This window comes from Camellia sinensis, chromosome 9, assembly GCF_055761805.1.
Source record: "Camellia sinensis isolate YWXY chromosome 9, ASM5576180v1, whole genome shotgun sequence".
In the NCBI taxonomy this organism is placed as follows: domain Eukaryota; kingdom Viridiplantae; phylum Streptophyta; class Magnoliopsida; order Ericales; family Theaceae; genus Camellia; species Camellia sinensis.
The window spans coordinates 175,207,345-175,216,081 of NC_138969.1; the positions used below are offsets into that span (position 1 = coordinate 175,207,345).

General features: G+C 35.4%; 1 pseudogene across 1 annotated transcript; it reads left to right on the plus strand.

Annotated features, from left to right (window-relative positions):
• Positions 1-384: 384 nt before the first annotated feature.
• LOC114306414 (cysteine-rich receptor-like protein kinase 10) lies at positions 385-6,375 on the plus strand (annotated as a pseudogene). The gene is made up of 7 exons (XR_014341348.1): positions 385-400; positions 3,977-4,114; positions 4,227-4,348; positions 4,449-4,656; positions 4,947-5,184; positions 5,500-5,650; positions 5,741-6,375. The product of XR_014341348.1 is annotated as a cysteine-rich receptor-like protein kinase 10 (transcript).
• The last annotated feature ends 2,362 nt before the right edge of the window (positions 6,376-8,737 follow it).

Consider the following 8,737-nt stretch of genomic DNA (forward strand, 5'->3'; position numbering starts at 1 on the left):
AGAGGATCCGGTTCAGCGCGGCCACACCGTTTATTATCTTCTAAGTATTGTTGGACACTTGGGTTGGACATAGCCTAGTCTGCCTCAAAAATTCACAGACCAAAGGTTGGACCGGAAAGCGTAGGCCACCTTCCACAATGGTATGACCGTGAAAGGGTAGAAGTTCAATTTGCACCATGGAGTTTCTCCCTCCTTGGCTAGCTCAATGTGGACATCATCTGGAATGTTGAATTCCCTTCGGAACTCAGCCATGGCGCCTGGACAGCTAACCATAAATTGGTATTTTCCCATTTGTCTCGGTTTTATTTTGTATGATAAACAGCTCGGTCAAAATTGGGTGGCCTTGGTGATTGTTTGCTCGGTCTTTGAGCCTCACTGACAGTAATGTTGAATGAGTCTGGTCAGTCCTAGTTTATTCTGCATTATTGACAAATAAGTCCAAGTATTAGCGCGGCATACTTTGCACGGCTTTAAGGTTGAAGAGTGTTCTAGCTCGGTTTGAAATCCTAAGGTGTTTAACCGATTTTGGGCCTCGTTCTCCAGTATTTTGGTTCCTAGTTCAGTTCGATGCTCCTACAGACATACAGCGCGGTCTCAGCCATAGGGCAGGACCAGAAACCGGTTTTGGCTCGGTTCAACCCTATTTTTAGATCTAAAAGTGGGTTTTTGATCGGTTTTACCCAGAATTTTCAGTGTTCATCCTAAATTCAAAATCACCTACAGTAATCAAGGGAAATAAGGGGCAAGGAAGCCCCGTTCGTACTTAGGGTGTCAATTTAGCCTAATCTCTACATATGTTAATCAGTTTTACTCCACGAGAAGGGCATCGACAGTGTTTCAACAGTCCCAAAACAAAGAAAAATGAAGAACACAAAGAACAACAATGGAAAAAAGAGAAAAGCGAAGAGAACTTACGGATTGAGCACCTAATCAAGATCCAATCAACCTCAATATCTATTGTGATGACCTTGAGGGCAGAAAGCACTGAAAACGGAGCAAACGGAAGCAACGATGGCGCAGGTGGCAGAAGCTCAAGGGTTTAGGGTTTTGCGCAGAGGAAATGAACAGTGCTAGGGTTGGAGGTTCGACCTTTTGCGTATATAGAAGATGATGAAGAGGTGCCAACTTTTTGAATTTTAGAGATAGTGGAGACAACTGTAAGGCTGCACAAAACCAATCAGGAAAAGCCACGGGGCATTGAAGTGATGGGTTGTCAGTACGACTGATGGGTTGATAGTGTGGTTGATTGATTAATGACAAGACAACTGGCACAAATCAGACTGATCGACCCAAAATGGATGGCCCGGTTGGAAAAGGTAATCCCATTCACGCTCAGCTCGGATGGGATTAAGAGGTAATTGAGATGGAGATTTGTGCTGAAGGCTAGGTCGAGCTACACCAAACACGGAATGTGTGTTTGGCCATACGAGGAGAGCTAAGGGTATAGCGTTCGGCTGAGCTATACCAACACAGCACTTCTAGACCATGACGGTGGGCCAGACATAATAGCCCGATATCACGACTGCAGAGTTCAAGTCAACATCGCAAGGTTGGCTGGGTGTGGCACAACCTAGAATGCCATGGCCGCACTGTTTGTCCAGGGTGACTCCATGCGAGCCCATAATGGACCGATTTGGGGATAGTGCGGAAATGTATGAACTGAACGCCGTGATGGATCGTAATTCGGCTTCGGATTAACTAAAGCTTGCACCCTGGAGTAGCACAAGTGACAGCGCGGTGATGCGCTATTGGGCAAACCAATGCAGAGGAAACCGTTCAGGGCACACGTCAATACCGTTTGGCTATTTTTTCATTTGGTATTTGGCAGTATTCGCATCTACACATGCAGGAATGTGAGAGGGGAATATATCCACGCGTTAGAAGGATGACAGACAAAAAGGAGTGCTCAGAAGTTATATAAACAGAGGTGTCTCTCCATGTAGAGGTCTCGCATATCTTCTCACCAGAGCTACCTACCCCTTTGTCTGTTCTCACTCTCTCTCTTTCTCTCTCTTTTTCCAGTGCGCTAATTTGATCATCAGAGGGTTTTTCCAACAGCACACCGCCAGGTAGCTCACCCTTTTTGTGTTCTCGGGTTATTCTGAAAGGAGCGGAGCTTGGATTCAAGGAAGTACGGAGAGTTGAGAATATTTCCTCCCCGTACAGTAATTATGAGGAATACACAGAACGTAACGGACCAAACTCGTTTTAGAGGAGTCTTAGGAGGTGTAATGGATGACATAGCAACTTGAGCTTCGAATGGAGGGTTAGCACAGCACATGCTGGACTTGACTATTTCGGAGTGTAATAAATGCCTTAGAAATGGTATCTCAAATTTTCTGAGTTGTTGTGATGGTAATCTAGGAGCGAGGGTTTTATTTCTGAGTTGTAATGTTAGGTATGAGTTCTACCCTTTTTATAACGTCTCTGCCGCTGCACGGCCACCTTCGCCACTACCGCCGCTGATTCTTCCTCCACCACCTCCTCTAGGTCCTTCAACCAGTTGAGGTAAACTCGCAAAACAAAAAAAAAAAGAGCTTTCTTTTTCGATTGTGATGGATCGACTATATCAAATCTTTTTTGTGATTGTGATAGATTCAAATCTTAAAAATTAAAACCAACTAGGCGTAGCCTAGTTGGCCACCATGCCTTCCTTAGAGCTTAGTCCCAAGGAGGTCATGGGTTCAATTCCTCTTAGGAGGGTTGAATTAAGGGAGTGCAAGCATTTAGGTGCTTTGCCAAGGGTGGGGAGATTTTTTCCCATAGGTGCTAATCTAACAACTAACATTTGCCGATCAAAAAAAAAAAAAAAAAAAAAAAAGATCCTAAAAATTAAAATAATTAGGTTTAATTTCATTTTTAAGCCCTCCTCAAATCCATTTGTAGTATCATTTTTGTACTTAAAAAAGGTATTTGGTCTGTCAATATAAAGGAAATATCATTTTATCTCAAATTATTTTTGAAATATCAATTAGATCCCAAACTTCATTTTATTTATTAGTTTAATTGATATTTTGGGATGATTTGGAGAGTAAAATGAAATTTGGATATCATATCTATAACTTCTATTCGATCATAGATGTTTATAAAATCGAATAGTTTAGATATAAAACTGATAGTATTATCAAACGAAGAGCAAATTACATATACCTCCCTTGAGGTTTGGCTAAATTACAGATACCCCTTGAAGTTTCGAAAATTACATCCCGCCCCCTAAGGTTTGTATTTTCATAACAATTTGCCTCCTGAGGTTTAAATTTCATAACAAATTACCCCCTAATTTGTTATGCAAATATAGCATTCAGGGGGGAATTTGTAATTTCTCAAACCTCAGGGGGGGTATTTCAAATTTAGCCAAACCTCGAGGGGGATATATGTAATTTGCCCTTAAACGAATATAGATTGAACTCATTTTGAATGATAGTTTGGAAGGCAAAATGATATTTTCTCGTCAATATAAGTTAAAGTCAAGAACAAATGTGAAAATTTACCTAAAAAATCATACTTTTAATATATCACTTTTGTATCATATTTTTTTACTTTAAATATTGAGAATTAAAATGACCCCAACGTCATACTTTAGGGACTGATAATATAATTAACTCAAATAATTATAAAAGAAAAACATCACATTTAAGCTGATTCAACCAAATCAGGCCAAGTTGAATAGGTTAGCGTGGTAAATGAATTCTAGTATCTTTGCTATTTTCAATTGCTAAAGCAAATTTTCAATGAAACATACATATATATATATATATATATATATGTTTCTGCTGCAGTTTTTGCCCCTTGCTTTGTTGTTTGTTTTTCCTTTTCCTCTCTTGTTGGTCTCTCACCAACTGGAGGTTTGAGCTTATTTTAGCTCTTAGCTCCTCTTTATTGATGTTTCCCATTGTACCTTGTACGTGCTTCATCAATAAAGTTTTCTTTGCCGATCAAAAAAAAAAATATATATATATATTTGTTGTTGATGCAGGAAGCGGGGGAATCTCAACGCAAGTGCTTATTGCCATTATTTTTCCCATTGGAGCCTCTGTTTTGCTTTTCATTGTAGGCTTTTGTTTCATAACTAGGAGATCAAAGAAGAAATATGATGCCATTGCAGAAGATACAAGTAAAGATATTTTTATTTTATTTTATTTTTAATGTGTCTCGTGTAGTTTTAACCATTGTCAGTTGAGTGACAGATCAATAAATTCATAACAATCATCTTTTGATTTGTCCAGCTGGAAATGACATCACCACAGTTGAGTCTTTCCTATATAGTTTGGGTATAGTTCAAGCTGCAACAAACAACTTCTCTACTGAAAACAAAATTGGTGAAGGTGGATTTGGTCTTGTCTACAAGGTAAGATTGCACTTGATTTCGATAATAGAATTAAATACTCTTGCATTTACTGCTTCCCTAATTTGGATGCAATATTTCAATGGATGTCATATACTATCAGGGAACACTTTCCAATGGACAAGAGGCAGCTGTAAAGAGGCTATCTCGAACCTCGGGGCAAGGTGCAGAAGAATTCAAGAACGAGGTTGTTTGGTAGCCCGGCTTCAACACAAATCTAGTGAGACTACTGGGATATTGCTTGGAAGGAGAAGAAAAGATACTCAGATATGAATTCGTGCCTAACAAAAGCCTTGACTACTTTTTATTTGGTATGGCAAATATGAGCTACTCTAGTCTTAATAATGTTTTTTGGTTAGTTTCGTAAATGATTTCCGTGAGTGTACATTCTTTGAATTTGATACACATGGCTAAAAAAAATTTTGTTAAACAATATGAATTGAGTGCGAAGGAGAATTGGCATATATGCTATGAGATCAAACAACGTTTAATTCTTAACTATGCTTGTGTTTCCATTTCAAATCGAATTACATGAAAACATTTCTTGTTCAACGGTAATTCCCCATTGTAAACTAGAACATATTTGCTATTCAATGTGAAGATCCACTAGAACAAGAAACGTTGACTTGGGTCAAACGTTACAAGATTATAGGAGGAATAGCTCGAGGGATGCTTTATCTTCATGAAGATTCCCAACTTAGAATTATACACTGTGATCTCAAGGCTAGCAATGTTCTATTAGATGGAGATATGAATGCTAAAATTTCAGATTTTGGCATGGCTAAGATTTTCGCTGTGGATCAAACTCAAGGAAATAGAAGTCAAGTTGTTAGAACATAGTAAGTTTGTGTCTCAAATTCCCATGTATTTGTTTTTTTCGGTAATTTAAGTTAATGAATACATAATTTATAAACTCTCAAGCAAAGCATCATTCTAATTCTTCCAAAACTTCCCCTTTGGACTATCAAATTCAGAGATGCATATTATGCCAAGGTACCTAGTGACAGTAATCTTGATGGATTGCATGTATTTAGTTGAATTTTGGTACATTATGTACTCAATGGTTTCATTGCTGATTTCATACAAAATGAATTTTCAGACAGTTTCTTGTTATCTTCTAATTCTATTGGTAAATTGATGGTATTGGTATGCAGTGGTTATATGTCTCCAGAGTATGCAATGCATGGACAATTCTTTGTGAAGTCCGATGTGTTTAGTTTTGGTGTCTTAGTTTTAAAGATCATTAGTGGAAAAAAGAATAATACATTTTATGAATCAGGAAGTGTTGAGGACCTTCTTAGCTCTGTGAGTAGTAACCATCCATTCTAATTATTATTTTCCTTCCAAGTGACAATTTCATCACATCCACAAGTCATATATGATGAAATGTTGTAGGCTTGGAAACTGTGGATGGAGGAAAGACCCTTGGACTTGATGGATTCAACTTTGGAAGGGTCTTATTCAAGAAGTGAAGTCATTAGATGCATCCATATTGGCTTGTTGTGTCCAAGAAGATCCAGAGGACAGACCCTCCATGGCAACTATGGTTCTCATGTTGAACAGTTACTCAGTTACTCTAACAATTCCTCAACAACCTGCATTCTTTGCCCGTAGCAAAACAGAAAGTATGCCAAAATCCCTAGATTCAGATCAATCTGCAAACAAGTCAATATCATGATCTATGAATGAAGCATCGATTGAACTAGACCCAAGATAATGTGAGAAGTCAAGATTGAAGGATAGCACTATGGTGTGGGATGAACACGAATGACAATCTGCACTATCCTTAAAGGTGGTGATCTCAAATGGTGCCAGTCCTGAGTACTAGATCCTAACTTGACTTGGTCAACAAACTTTGTATTAGTACTTAAAAGAAAATAATTGGAGTTTTCTTGTTTTCATCAAAATAATAGTTCATTGTTCATTTTCTTTTCTTGTGAGGCTTTGTTGTTTGTTGTGGAGGTTGATTGGAATGCTAATAGTATCTCAAACTTGGGAATCATAAGATTATGCTCTTTTGGCAGCAGCTACTTTTTTTTGCCCATATTTGAGATTGGTTTTTGTTTTTGTTTCTGTTTTAGTTTTTCATTTTTCATTTTTTGTTTTTTTATGCCGAATTTCTCGTTAGGTAATGTACAAAAAGAAATTATTTCTTCTCTTTGTATAGAGTTGATCGAATAAAAAGAAGAATTCTAGCAAGTAAAGCAACAATTCCCACATCCTTTGATAGACAAATATGGTGCACAATGTTGATAAATGTCATGTAAAATATTACATCAATTGATAAATAATTATGGTATTAAATGTGATCACTACAGTATCACTTAAAGAGGAAGCCCCACACAATTGCTTAGAAGTTTTTCGTAGAGAATATTTTTTATTAGCAAATATTTTCTACCAAATAAACGGAGTGTTAGTTAGGACCTATTATTATTATTATTTAAGTTATGACCAAAGAAACTTTTAGTGATGTCTCAAGTGGTATTTTGATTATAATCATTGAGTGACAAATATAATTTTGACAATAGACCATCTATTTTTCGTTTTTAAATGTAGTTTGACCATTTAAGGAGGACTTACGTGTAAATCTTGATAAGTAGACTTATTATCCAATAAGTCCTATAATAATTAATGACATTTTTTATCAAACATTATTAAAAAAAAATTAAAATTATTAATTTTTAGCAATAATTTGAAAATTTTGTCACAAAAAGCCACTAATTATAAGTTCTAACAACAATTTTAAAAAATCATCACAAAAAATTCACTAATTTTCAACTTTCAGCAACAATTTAAAAAATTCGTCACATAAAAAGGTCACTAATAGTAAGTTTTAGCAACAATTAATAACAACCGTGATAAAAAAAAATCACTAATTGTTAATTTTTAGTGACATGCAAAAAAATGTTACAAAAAATTATTTTTGGCTACAATTTTACTAAGACTAACTTTCAATAGGACATAAGAATTAAATCTAACTATTATGACCTATTCAGCCTTCGTTTGGGATGTGGGTTGACTTTTTAGTTTTTTGGATTTTTGGCTATTTTAGCCTGGGGCTAAAATGTTTCGTTTGGGATGGATTATTTTGGACTTTTTTGACTTTTGTGAGAGAAAAAATGAAATGATTATGGTTTGAATGTGACATTTTGTCTTATTGACTTTTGACCCTATTTTGTCTTTTTTTAATTAAAATAATCCCAATCCAAACCTTGATGCCAAACGAACCTAATCTAATTTTTCTTTTTTCTTCTTTTATTATGTAAATACATTTTTTACCCATGTCTGCACTATATTTCCTAGGGGTGCAACTCGGGCGGGTTCGGTTAGGTTGGGAGGTTGTTCAAGCCCAACCCAGCCCAACCCAACCCAACCCAAGTTGTGCTAAAACTTGCCCAGGCCTCTCCAGACCCGAATTGGAACCCCGAGATTGACTACCCAAGCCCGACCCGAGTTAAACCCGAATTGTTCAAATTGTAAATGAATTTCAGAATTTTTTTGTTTTGTTTTGCTACTACATTATTAAATTATTAAAATTTGGTTGTATTTACGTTTTTTTTATTTATTTTAGAAAACCAATAATACCATCAAAACGAATAAGTTATATAATACAAGAGAGATGTTACCATAGTAATCGTTTCAATTTATGAGTGGAAAAAAAAATGAGTAAGATTTTATGTTATTTGTATATATAATATATATTCAATATTATTTAATAATCTAAATTACTTTAATATCATGTAATGACTAATAAGTTATATGTATATTTAATATTTTTATATATCTATATATGTATAATTCGGGTTTCGGGATGCTCGGGTTGTTTGATGTCTTTGTCCAAACTCGCCCAAATTTAATTCGGACTTCTGAATTTTTGCCCAAACCTGTACTAAATTTGAAAATATATTATCCAAGTCTTAAAAAAATTCAGGCTAAATTCGAATTGTTCGAATTGAATCCACCCAAGTTGCACCCCTAACTTTTCCCGACCACAATGCTATGCTAAACATATAGTTTTTTATTACATTTTATTTAGGACAAATGATATTCATAAATTTTATAACTCGTTAGTAGTGTATAATTGACTTCTATAGTTTTGATTGTGTGAATTTTATTTTTAAATTTTAACTTTGTGTCAATTTTTTTTGAGCAAAACTTTGTGTCAATTAAAGCCAATTTCGCTTCAAATAGAACCAAATTGTTGGAGATTTTCTAAAAGTTTAAAAACTTTATTTTAATTTATTATTTTATTATGATTTTTTGTATTTATTTATTTAATTATTTATTTTAATAGTCTTATTTGTTTGAATTTTTAAGCTTGTATTTGTTTTCAAAATGAATGGGTGTACAGACACCAAGGAGTCTATTTAAAAGAGGACTCTTACTCAGGAA